Source organism: Erpetoichthys calabaricus, chromosome 12 (genome assembly GCF_900747795.2).
Source record: "Erpetoichthys calabaricus chromosome 12, fErpCal1.3, whole genome shotgun sequence".
NCBI classification, from domain to species: domain Eukaryota; kingdom Metazoa; phylum Chordata; class Cladistia; order Polypteriformes; family Polypteridae; genus Erpetoichthys; species Erpetoichthys calabaricus.
This window is the reverse complement of record NC_041405.2, coordinates 57,106,495-57,119,545: the sequence shown is the minus strand read 5'-3', so window position 1 is coordinate 57,119,545 and position 13,051 is coordinate 57,106,495.

The following is a 13,051-nucleotide window of genomic DNA, read 5'->3' as shown; positions in this document are numbered from 1 at the left end:
AAAAATTAAATGGAAGGGAAATAACAAAAACTGATTAATATCGTCCATTTTCTAATAATTCTTATGTCCCAATTTGTTGCACCAGTTATTAACATCCAAAGACAATAGCACCAAAATGTAGCAATTGCTCATTGCTTGCAAGTTACACATATAAGAAACTGCTATTTTAATGTGGCTTAAGCTAAATGTATGGAAAATGTCATGCATCAGATGGTTCAGGGAGGATGTACTTGAAAATTGTTTTACAGAAAGCATTTAATTACAGTTTTTATAATATATTAATCTTTATTATTTTTTCTTATTCTGAATATATTTTTTGTGATTAACAACAACATGTATATAGCACATTTTCATACAAATGATGTAGCTCAAAGTGCTTTACAAGAAGAAGAAAGAAAAGTATATAAAATAATAAAAATATAAAAATAAAATTAGGCAATACTAAATAACAAAGAATAGACTCCAGAGGGCTGGAGAAAAAAAAAAACAAAATCTGCAGGGGCTCCAAAGCCATGAGAACACCCAGCCCCAGCTAGGCATTCTACCTAAAATAAATGATCTAAATCAGTCCTCATGGTTTTCAGGCTTCACGTTAAAAATTTGATGGTGATTTGATGAACTTCAAATTATTTTTTCTGATATTCTTAACATCAGAGAATCTTATGGAATTATTGTTTGCATATTATGTTTTGTTTTGAAAGGTTCCATTTTCTTAATATTATATTTTCAATTACTCCCTGATGTCATTTTGTTTTCTGTGATACTCACCATGTATTGCTCAGTTGAAGCACAAACACAATGGTCGCATGTCGTAAGGTCATTGGCACAAGGATTTAAATGCAGTGCTGCGTTGACATCTATGATTGTGGACAGTTTGCAAAACCGCCTTGTGTGTTTCAGTGCATTTCTTAAATCTTTAGTGTTTCATACTTTTGGTAATGATCTAGACTTTAGGTTGTGATTAGCATTTTAGTTTTGATGAAAGATTTGTTTCCTACAATATTTAACTCCTTCCTACCTTATGATTACACAATTCCATCTCCTGGTCCTTTAAATACTACTTTGTCCATGCTGTTGGACATATTAGTAGACCAACACCATTATGATTGTCAAGATCAACCTTTGAAATACTGTAGAGTTGCATAGGACCATTTATTGGACTATGTTTTAGCCACCAACCATTAGTCCCAACCTGAAGGTACATTGCCATATCTTTTACAAGCTGGCTTCTTGTACTGATTATAAGGCTGTGGGAGAGACATTTGGGGTCATTAAGACCACCATCCATTGCTTTGTGTATAAGGTGCGAACAACCTTTCAAGACAGAATGATATACAAGTACATCAAGTTACCAAACACAAAAGCAAGAAGAATAATGGCCAAGCAGGATTCAAGACCCGGAATCAAACGAGCAAAGCAGCTAAACCAACTAAAGCAACTGTTTAACACATCTTGTGCCACAAGCGTCTGCCATGCATGCATGCTTTTACCTATACTTCCTCCAAATGAAGGTTCCCTGATTAATCATAATGGATGGCCATTCATAATACTACAGGTACTTATAAACAACTGGAGGTTGGGTATCAGCTGATAAATATTTTGTTACATAGTTCCGTTTTTAAGATGCTCAGCAATTCAAGCAGCTGTAAAAAAAGACAACAGCAGGTGGACAAAAACACCCTGAGATATAAGGTTGTGACTTGCTAGGCAGTTTTGAAGCAGTATTTTGGGATAAAGTATTAGATCCTCTCCAGTTTAGATTCAGGTCATATCTTGAAAAATCCAGGCCTTTCTCAACAATTATCCCAATTATTTTCAATACAATGTTTTTATTATCACACCACATTTCTAAGCAGCCTTAAATGGTATGAAGACTGCTATTAACAGTATTCACTCTATATAATCTTGGTAAGAGGTTCAAGATGCAATTAAGTTCTAACATTTTCTTTTCACTTTGTTGAAAATTGTTATGACGTTCTTCTTTAATACTTCAGATTTCTCTAAACAAATATGATTAGTGTGGATATACAACAATAAGGTGGATTCAGGACAAGAAGTCCAATATATCCTTAGTTTCAGAAACTTTGGCTCCCTGAAGGTATCGTACTTTAACTGCTGGATCTGCATACTTTGGAATACTAACACTCCTACTATTGATTAAGTAATGATGAACACGTTATTATTATCTGCCTTAACAGAAGTGATTCTGAGTGCTAAGTACTGATTCTGGATCTGAATTGATGACATGGGCGCTAAAAATCTAAACTTTGACATCTTAGGCCCCAATCCTATTCTTTCTCCATCATGATGTGGCTGATTTTGGCTCTTCATTGACTTGAGTGGAGCCTGGAGAAACTGAAGCTGAATCAGAATGAATAAATTCTCTAAAAATTCTGAGTCAATTCATTTAACATTTTGTCTAATGACTATCAGGTTCCTAATGAGTCCTCCACAATGCATATCTTTTTCACCAGCTCCTAGTTAACTATCTGGTTTTGATAAGTAGAGCTCCATTTACTGTCATCAGGAAAAGCTAAGATGAACATAATGGATTACACACAACATGGAAATACACCCTGAGAGATTAAATCGGGCCTAACTCCATTTTAAACTGACTGGTTTTCTGACACATATTATCAGAGTTTAAGGACACCAGGTCTTCTCAGTGAGGTACATTGGAATTCAGCTACTTTAATTTACATCACTTCTCGTTTGTCTTATGACTTCACATTTCTAAAAAAAGGGAACCTTCCCTTTTCATTTATTTTGGTCCAAAGCACACAGCATTTTGTGAAATGCATAATGTGATGGGTTGCCAGGAAGGAGGAGCTTAAGATGAAAGGCGCATAGAGTATAGAGAAATCAAAAGAGGTGTTATGCCCTATAGTTCAACTGGCTGCCCTAAAAGAGCAGTACACAGCAATACTGGCATAAATTGGAGATTTATGGCCGGGATGCAAACAAGTAATCTTCCCAATGATGCTAAAGGGGAGGCACAGATAAGTTAACTTTTGCCTGACCTTCCAGGGTCCTGAAAAGGTGTAAGGCACTATCATCTGAGTGGGTAGCCACTATCACCTGGCACATGTAATGATATGATTGTTGTTACAATGAATAGTTCAGGCTATATGAAACACTGAGGATTCTGTTCGTTACCCAACCAAGAAGCCAGTCACAACGTACTGCACCTATCAAGTCTGTCAAAGATACTTTGCCTCAAAATAAATGAATCATGGGTTGACCCAGGCCACCGAAACACAATGTTTGCCAGTCACATCTTGGATTACTTGTGCATTAATTGAATGTAACTGCTTACGATTAACAAAACCAGCTTCATTCACACTAGGTGCCCTCTTTGCATTATGGGTAATTATGGTAGGAGAACCAGACATTGCAGCAAACTGCCTTTTTATGTTGGAAAAAACATGTTATGTTTTATGCATGTACACCCACACCAAACGAAAACTGGATGTAGTGCCTCATCAGTCAATTAATGACTTCCAGCATTGCAGGCATGATGGAGCTACTCCTGACAGTTCTCTGAGAAGTGACAACAAGTAGTTACAACAATAATATTCTGTACATCATATTCATCACTTTTGAGGTGTAATAATCACATCAACACACAGTATAATAATGTCTCAGTGATATGAATTATTATATGTGCAAGTTGTTATTTAGCTGGATTGATTGCATTTCCATGCTTGATCAATGGTGTCATCATTTCCCTGTTTCTATGAAATGTTGCATAGGCATGGGTCAGAGTGGCCATAAATATATGCAAGCTGTTGCGTCAAGTTTTCTTTTATAAATCTTGACTTTTGTGTGGGAAGTTGCATATGCAACTTTTCAACCTCTTTTTGTGTATGCACGAGGTTTATAAATGAGGCCTCTGGATACTATTTAAGAAGATAAAACAGGTCTTTCTTAGATGGCATATGTGATGTACTACAGGCAGTAAATGCAGTTAATGATCATCCTGACTACAGAGGTTAATGTCCCAAATAATTAAATTGGCTTGATCTTGTCATGATTTACTTGGGGTTTTATCGCTGAATCAAGTGTGTTTACAGTTTATTTACCCTTTTTCATTTTTCCAATTTTGTAAATATTATTCATTTTGTCTTTTTTCTTTTTATTTTTGTATGATATAATTAATATTTTCTTTATTGATACTTTTGAGTAATAATGTTAGTATTGTGTCTACCTCTTTAAAGTTATGTTTCATATATTCTGTATGTGGAAACTAAATAAGTGGGATATCCTGGTGCTGCAGTTGAGGACCTCATCCTCACTGATATTTAATAAAAGCAGCAGATAAAATGGCGCTTCGGCATTGCTTCTGTTTCTGATTCTTGTTTTTTTTATTTGTTTTCTTTGTTAGATTTATTGGCATCAACCTTTCCTCTTGTTTTAAGTTAGTGTTAACAATTTGGTGGTTTTGGATGTGTTCACCTTTTGGTTTGCCTTTTAGTCAAATCTACAGTATTTTTCCTCTTTAATTTGCTCCTGTCTTGTTTTTTTCCCATCAGTAATCAGTAACAATTGCCTCATCACCACAGTGTTCATTTCTACTGAGTTGTATTGTAGCGCTGCCACATAAAGATAATATGTTTTCTGCTGTCGATCGGGTGTTGTGGGGAGCATTCTTACAGCCAGAGATTGACAGCGGTGCCCCAGAGGTGGAACTTCCAGTTTTACTGTTTTTTTTCGGGGAGTAATTTGCATAAAGTGCGCCGTTTTAAAGAGAGAAGGAGAAGAGGAGGAAAAAGAGCATCGGATAATTAAAAAACAGATCAGCTACTGCACTGGCCATGTAAGAAGTCTAGGAGCTCCTACAGTCTTCTCTGAAGGTGGAAGGTCTTCTTTTGATCGGGGAATCGAAAGTTCCGCTAATTCCTACGGACTCGGGTGAGCTATTTCAAAGGAATTACTATATTGTATCATGGCGCAAAACTGAATGTATGTCTTTTATGACGAAGTGGTGATTGTGCTTGTAGTCCGCAATTTTCAGGACTCCTCGTTTGCCTGCCAGCAGTTGCGGGGCAGAACAGTGGACAAATGTGGATCTATTTATCATCTCTGGAAGGGGAACTGGGGGAATGAATATTGTTGTGTATATATATGTATATATTTGTGGCGCTGCAATATAAGGGTTATTTAGGGAGGCGGGGGTGCATGTGTAAGGGATTGTATTTTTTTTTTGTTGTTTAGTTGATGTAATGTGATGATAGATATTGACTATAGTTTTGGTGGGCTATAAATGCATTGGTATTAAGGGACTGTTTTGTGTAGAATAAAGGGTATACGGGAAATTTATTGGGGTGTGATATTGGCCTATCCTTTTATCATCTGCCATCACCTAGGACAGGTTAGTGGTAGCAATCGTCTCATGTTAGCGCTCAAGACGAATGGTTACAGTTGATGCCCTCTCTGAGGAATAGGATAATATACATCTTGATATTCCCCGTATTTTGACTAAACTTACCTAGAGTTATTATGAGTGTGTCTTCGGTGCTGCTAGAGCAGGAGGATGCCAGTCCGAATGTATCACTGTGTGGGGATCCGGTAGCCTGAAGCTGCCACGTCACCATCAGGACTCCTGCAGGAATCCATGATCTGTCTAGTCTGTTGCAGTCCATGTATCTGGAGGATCCACCCGTACCGGACGAGGAGGACGGCAATGGCAATCCACTGTTACTCGCGGCTGTTTCCGAACGTCTCGATGCTCTAGACGAAAGAATAACATCTGTGGCAGAAAGTACAGTATCTAGGGAAGAGGGGCTCCGTGTCTATGTGGATACAGCGATCTCAGAGCTTAGAGACAACTTCTCTGCCCAGCTAGCGGCTATGGAGCGAGAGATTGTGCAGTGTCTACAGTGACGAGATCGCCAGTGGAAGGAAGAACTACATAAGGAGATACGGAAAATACGGAATTTCCAAAGTTTAAAATGGACTACACTTCAGAGGATGTAATTGACTTTTTAGAGTGTGGGGAAGCTTTTGTGTCTGCTACACCGCTGGGCAATGAAGAGCTTATGGAGGTGATAAACACCTCTTTACAAGGTCCAGGGAGGAGCTGGTGGCAGGCTGCCCGACACAAAATCACTGACTGGATTTCTTTTAAACATGAATTTCTTAATGCTTTCCTTCCTTCTGGTTATATGATGGAACTTGAAGAGCGTCTCCGGTCAATGGTGCAAGCACCCACACAGTCCATAAGGGATTTTGCATATGATTATCGGGCTCTATGTCTGAAGTGGCAACCTGACATGGCAGAGGAAGAACTGGTATGCCGTATATTGAACGCCTGCAATCCACACTTGGCTAGAGGATTGAGGGGAGTGGTGACCTCGGTGGAACAACTGGTGAAGGTGGGTTCTCTTGTGGAATGAGACTGGGCTGCTTCCAAAGAATACTGGACTAAAGTTCAGACTACCAAAAAGGAAGTTCATTCCACGAAAGCACCTAAAAAAACGGAACAACCTAACTGAAGTGGGGGTCTCTGTTGTCCAGGTACAGACCTCTCTTCTGGTGGTCTCGACCCAGGTGAGGGGATTACACGTAGATGTAGTCGTAGATACTGGAAGCCACTTCACTCTAATGAAGAAGAGCCTGTGGAAAAAAATGGCACTACCAGGGGAAAACCTTGCAACGGCAACCTCGGTCAAATTTATTTTAGCGGATGGCACCAAGCATGTGGCTGTGGGTAGGGTCTCGTTAACCTTCCAAATAGATTTGACCCACTGGAAGACTGAAACCTATGTTCTGGAGGACAAGCACTTGACCATTCCATTGCTCCTTGGTCTGGATTTTACTACCTCCATCCAGATGTCTATACATCTGTATTTGAGGAGCTACTCTATAGATGGGGTGAAATGAGGCCTTTCTTATCAAAGGCTCGCGAAAAGCTGGGATGGTCCAACCTCAACTTTTATGCTGCTGAGGTAATGACCTCCAAGACCAACTCACTAGCAAGCATTCTGGAACAACCCGAGGAGGTGAAGCCACTATTATGTCGATGGCCAGAAGTGTGGACAGAAAAACTGGGTTTGACCAGTACTATCTCTCATATTATAAGGACTAAAGATGAGATCCCAGTTCATCATCGGGCATACAGGGTATCCCCCCAGAAGAGGGAAATTATAAGGTCACATCTGGACAAGATGTTGCAGGATGGCATCATAGAACCGTCAACTTCACCATGGGCCTCTCCAGTAGTCCTTATAAAAAAACGGGATGGGACATATCGTTTCTGTGTAGACTACAGGGGATTAAATGCAAAAACCCATCATGATTCATATCCGATGCCCCTAGTTCAAGAGATCTTGGAAAGTCTGCATGCTGCAAACATCTTTAGCACCCTGGACCTCCGCAGTGGATATTGGCAGGTGCAAATGGAGGAATATAGCAAACTGAAGACAGCAGTAATTACCCCCGAGGGATTATTCCAATTCAGAGCCATGCCATTCGGGCTGAAGAATGCTGGGGCTAGTTTCCAGCGTCTGATGGAGCAAGTTCTCAAGGGGTTACTTGGCAAAATCTGCTATGTATACATTGATGACATAGTTGTGTTCTCCCCAGCACTGCAACCACATCTGCAACATCTAGAAGTGGTCTTCCAGAGGCTGCAACAGGCACATCTGACACTAAATGTGGAGAAGTGTTGTTTCCTTCAACCCCAGATTAGATTCTTGGGCCATGTGGTGTCGGGAAAATGGGTTGAAGTGGACCCTGAAAAGGTTGCAGCAATTCAGGGCTATCCTACCCCCACAGATCTTAAATGTCTGCAGAGGTTTCTTGGTCTTGTAGGGTGGTACCACAAATTTATCCCTCGATTGGCTGACATCGCTGCACCCTTGCATCAACTGAAGAAGAAGGATGTTCCATGGGAATGGACAGCTTAATGTCAGGATGCAGTTGAACAATTAAAGGGGGCTCTCCAATCTCCACCCATCCTGGCTCATACTGATGTACAACTCATTTTTCAAGTTCACACAGATGCCAGCAACATCGGACTTGAAGCAGTTTTGACCCAAACGATCGAGGGGGATCAGAAAGTAATTGCTTATGCCTGAAGGGCTCTGCATGGGGCCGAGCTAAATTTCTCCACATTGGAAAAAGAATGCTTGGCGGTGGTCTGGGCTGTGGAAAAATGGCGCCACTTCCTAGAAGGGGTAGAATTCGAGGTCTTCACTGATCATAATGCACTGACTTGGGCCTTTAATCAGCTGAAGACGTCATCCCGACTGACCAGATGGGTTTTGCGCCTCCAAGCTTTTAATTTCAAGGTGTTCTACCAGAAGGGCTGCAACAACATCGTCCTGGATGCACTGTCCCGGATTTGTTGGATGTCTGGGGATATATGTGTGGTCACTACTCATACTCAATGGACAGACCTACCATTAAGTATGCAGGACCTAACTCGAGCACAAACCAACTGTCCTGTGTGCCAGAAGGTTAGTGAAGATTCTGATAAGATTGGACGTGATCGCATACATTTCAAGGACATCCAGGGTGTCCTTTTCCGTGTGGTGCCGACCAATCTCGGAGGATACAAATGCCAGTTAGTGGTCCCGGAAGAGTATGTACCCGACTTCCTTAAATATTATCACAACAGTCCTTTTGGTGGGCATCTTGGGCGGATGAAGACCTTGATGAAGATTCTGGAAGTAGCTTGGTGGCCCACCATTCGAAGGGATGTTTGGAGCCATGTGAAATCATGTAAGATCTGCCAGCAATTGAAGAACCCCCTGGTAAGCCAGTAGGATTTCTCCAATCCACTATTACATTTGAACCCGGCGAAATGCTGGGAATTGATTTGATGGGGCCTTTACCTTCATCCAGAGCCCAAAAGACAGTGTTAATGGTTGTGGTAGACTATTTTTCAAAATGGGTAGAACTCTTGGCTCTTCGGGACGCCAAGGTTCCGAAGAAATGTTCTACTCTCAAAGATGAGATTTTCACCCGCTGGGGGGTCCCAAAGTATATTGTGTCTGACAGGGGCCCTCAATTTACTAGCTCTATGCTTCTGGGACTGTATACAGCTTGGGGAATCAAACAGAAACTCACCACTGCTTACCATCCACAGACAAATTTGACGGAAAGAGTGAATAGGACCCTGAAGACTATGGTAGCCTCCTATGTGGGCGAACGACACCAAGACTGGGATAAGTGGCTACCGGAGCTCCGATTTGCTATCAACACAGCGGTGCATGAGGCCACTGGTGAGACCCCTGCTCGGGTGGCTATCGGCTGACAACTCAAAAGTCCCTTTGATCGTCTTATCACCCCAGCACCTCTCCCTGATTCAAAGACATACACCACAATTCAGCAAGTACAAAGGAGGTTGGTGAGTGCGACATCCAGGCAGGCTAAGTATTATAATGCACGACGGCGAGTGGTACCCTTTGCTGTCGGGGACTTGGTTTGGACTAGGACTGACCCACTCTCCATTGCTGTCAACAGGTTTGCTGCTAAGCTAGCGCCCAAATGGGTGGGTCCAGTAAAAATTATAAAACGTTTAGGACCGGTTAATTTCCGCATACAAAGGGGTAGTGGTGTAGATACCATAGTGGAAACAATTCATGTGGCCAATATCAAGCCCTACCTTGGACTCGCCGTTCCTCCGACTGGGGGTGGGGATCTATGTAGCGCTGCCACATAAAGATAATATGTTTTCTGCTGTCGATCGGGTGTTGTGGGGAACATTCTTACAGCCAGAGATTGACAGCGGTGCCCCAGAGATGGAACTTCCGGTTTTACTGTTTTTTTTCGGGGAGTGATTTGCATAAAGCGCACCATTTTAAAGAGGGAAGGAGAAGATGAGGAAAAAGAGCATCGGATAATTAAAAAACAGATCAACTACTGCACTGGCCATGTAAGAAGTCTAGGAGCTCCTACAGCCCTCTCTGAAGGTGGAAGGTCTTCTTTTGATCGGGGAATCGAACGTTCCACTAATTCCTACAGACTCGGGTGAGCTATTTCAAAGGACTTACTATATTGTATCATGGCGCAAGACTGACTGTATCCCTGTATGTCCTTTATGACGAAGAGGTGATTGTGTTTGTAGTCCGCAATTTTCAGGACTCCTCGTTTGCCTGCCGGCAGTTACGGGGCAGAACAGTGGACAAATGTGGATCTATTTATCATCTCTGGAAGGGGAACTGGGGGAATGAATATTCTTATTGTGTATATATATGTATATATTTGTGGTGCTGCAATATAAGGGTCATTTAGGGAGGCGGGGGTGCATGTGTAAGGGATTGTATTTTTTTTTGTTGTTTAGTTGATGTAATGTGATGATAGATATTGACTATAGTTTTGGTGGGCTATAAATGCATTGGTATTAAGGGACTGTTTTGTGTAGAATAAAGGGTATACGGGAAATTTATTGGGGTGTGATATTGGCCTATCCTTTTATCATTTGCCGTCATCTAGGACAGATTAGTGGTAGAAATTGTCTCATGTTAGCACTCGAGACGAATTGCTACAGTATAGTATATCGAATCAGAAATATTTCATCATTGTACTTCAGTAGGTTTTAAGAATATTTCTTAATATTAATTATACTTAATAAGATGCTGCAGATGTTCTATCAGATGGTTGTGGCGAGCGCCCTCTTCTATGCGGTGGTGTTCTGGGGAGGCAGCATAAAGAAGAAGGACGCCTCACACCTGGACAAACTGGTGAGGAAGGAATGCTATATTGTAGGCACGGAACTGGACAGTTTGACATCTGTGGCAGAACGACGGGCACTGAGCAGGCTCCTGTCAATCATGGAGAATCCACTGCATCCACTAAACAGTATCATCTCCAGACAGAGGAACAGCTTCAGCAACAGACTGTTGTCACTGTCCTGCTCCACTGACAGACTGAGGAGATTGTTCCTCCCCCACACTATGCGACTCTTCAATTCCACCCGGGGGAGTAAACGTTAACATTATTCAAAGTTATTGTATTATACCTGCATTTTTCTCACTCTTTAATTTAATATTGTTTTTTATCAGTATGCTGCTGCTGGAGTATGTGAATTTCCCCTTGGGGATTAATAAAGTATCTATCTATCTATCTATCTATCTATCTATCTATCTATCTATCTATCTATCTATCTATCTATCTATCTATCTATCTATCTATCTATCTATCTACATTCACTTTTATTTCATTACATTTTCAAACACAAATGGCTACTTTTAGTCTGATATATTTTGCTAGACACATTTTTTTACTGCAATATTAAACTGGAAAACAAAGAGGGGTTAATATGCACAAAGTTTTACTCGGTCAATAAACTACAATATGGACTTTCTTGGCTTTACAAAAATCATATATATGAAGAACATGGGTCAATTTTCACATGTGTGCAGTGTTTCCTTTCTGTGTCTTGCAGATCGAGGAGGGATGAACATTAATGATGCACAGTTCCAGTCTCAGTTATTTAACTGATCCTGTGTTGCTCAGATACTGTCCAAAGCACAGCCATGTGCCAGAGGGGGCAGGGCAGTGGTGAGGTGTCCTTCTGTGTTCACGTGCTGTGGTTCACTCGCCTTGTCAAATGTGTTGCTCACATGTCTTCTCACATAATTCTGTGCATCCCAGCACCAAAACAGATCAGTGAAAAAACGAAAGGGGATTCCTTTGAATGTGAAACTAGAAGTGATAAGGTATATATAAAGAGCCTTATTGAACATTATTTAATGAAAGGCAATGCCTAATTAGGGTTTGTTTTCGTGACCAATGTTATTAAAGTAATTCTGTCATTTTCATGTAGTTTGGTGTTATTTGAGCAAAAATAGGGATCATTTTTGGACTGAGGAATTCTTAAATATGTTTTCCATTTAAATTAATTGTAATTAGCTGTTTGCGTTACCACAATTTTCTTCACACAAAGGTTTTCAGGAACAGATTAGCTCCTTCTTAAAGAATATGAAGCCTGTACAACTCTCCTATTACTATCTACCCCACTGAATTAAGATGAAATTATTAAGGTGTGCCCTCACGCTGAATGTCACTGCTTCATATTTGCAGTCACTTGGCTAATACTTTAGTGACTGTAATACAATTTACATACAAAAAAATGTCTGAATTATTTTAAGTTTGTAAGAACTTTATTTGACTGTATATATAATGCAGGGAGAGATCCTACATTGACTTTTACTTTTGAAACCTAATTACATATAACATCAGATACTTTTAAACTTCTGCTTAAGTAGTTTGCTCATGGGCAAATTTTACTTTTACTTTTTAGAAAGGTCTCTCTACTTCTGCTCAATCATGGCTGCTGGGTACTTTATACAATTCTGATTTCCTGATATGTAGCCACATACAGAAGTGGGATGGGAGCATATCTTTGCCTGCCTATGATATTTCATGTGAAATCGTGTTAACACAGCAGTAAAATGTATTATAATGGAATGGCTATCTAAGACACAGTACTTCATGGTTTACAGTCTAATAGCCACTAAATCTCACTGCCTACTCTTTAATTGTTCAATTAACTGTATTACTGCTGTTCAGGTGTTGTGGAACATAATACAGTTTTTACTAATGGCTCCTTGCTTGCAGTTTTTCTTTCAAGTCAACACTTAAATTTTACCTCGACTCTTGTGTAACTGAAAACAGAGGTTGAAAGTGCCAGTGCACTAAAATTAACCTTCATGCATTTTAAATCACTGAAGATACAGATCCATATCTTTCATGACTCTTGTACTATGAATGTGAGAGTCATTGCTTGAATTTAAGACTAAACAGAGAAACTGTAAGGTAGGTTTATTTATGCTATACTTTTATAGGATTACATATTCTTTATCAAAAGATATATTAGTTCAATTTGACTAAATGTCAGTTGACAAATCAATACATTTTTAAATGGAAATCTTCTCATCATATACAGTCATATGAAAAAGTTTGGGAACCCCTCTCAGCCTGCATAATAATTTACTCTACTTTCAATAAAAAAAGATAACAGTGGTATGTCTTTCATATCCTAGGAACGTCTGAGTACTGGGGTGTTTTCCGAACAAAGATTTTTAGTGAAGCAGTATTTAGT